Here is a 1,051-nt window from a genome sequence, read left to right on the forward strand (position 1 = left end):
ATTCCTTGCATCCCTTGCCAAGTTCAGCTCCTGTCACATCTTGGTCATTCAGAGGGTCTTGGACAGGCTGGAAATTTGGGCTACGAGGAATTTCATTAAGTTCAAGAAGTGGTCCTGCACCTGGGAAGGAATAATCCCATGCACCAGTACATGCTGGGGGCTGGCTGGCTGTGAAGCAGCTTTTCAGAGAAGTTCATGTTGAGGACCAGGTTGAGCAAGCAATGCACCCCTGCTGCAAAAAAAGGCAAATGGTATCCTGGGTTGCAGTAGGCAAAGTATTGCCAGCAGGTCAAGTGAGGTGATCCTTTGCCTTTATCCAGCACTGGTGAAGGGCTCTCCAATACAAGAGAGATATGGACTTCTGAGGCAGGTCCAGTGCAGGGCCACAAAGATGATAAAGGAACTGAGGCATCCTTCATTATGAGAAAAAGATGAAAGAGCTGGGACCGTTTAGCCTGAAAAAGAGAAAGCTTGGCGGTATCTTATCAATTGTATAAATACTCGATGGGAGGGAATGAAGAGCACTGTTCTTCTCAGCAGTGCTCACTGGAAGGACAAGAGGCAATGGACAGAAATAAAAGAAACCAGGAAATTCCACCTGAACAGAAGCATTTTTTTTTTTACTGTTGGATCAGACAGTGGAACAGGTTGCCCAGAGACACTGTAGAGTTTCCATCTGTGGAGATACTCAAAACCCAACCGGTCACAGTGCTGGGTAGCCTGCTCTAGCTGACCCTGTCTGAGAAGGGGTGTTTGGACTAGATGATCTCCAGGGATCTCTTCCAACTTCAACCTTTCTATGACTGATTCTGTCAAGCAGACTGAACTAGGAAATGGGTAAGAATCCCAGAGAAGGGGTCGTGGTAGACTAAACTGAAAATTATTTGCTCCTACAAAAAAAATAGCCAACACCACATTAGGATGTACAAAATAGAAATCCTTCTCCTATTTGTTATTCTGAGAAGACCTCAGCTGAAATACCACTTCTAGATTTGAGCACCAGATTTCAGGATACAAATGGGTCACCTAAAGATTGGTCCTCTTCAGCAGG

Source organism: Buceros rhinoceros, unplaced genomic scaffold (assembly GCF_000710305.1).
Source record: "Buceros rhinoceros silvestris isolate BGI_N320 unplaced genomic scaffold, ASM71030v1 scaffold18962, whole genome shotgun sequence".
In the NCBI taxonomy this organism is placed as follows: Eukaryota; Metazoa; Chordata; class Aves; order Bucerotiformes; family Bucerotidae; genus Buceros; species Buceros rhinoceros.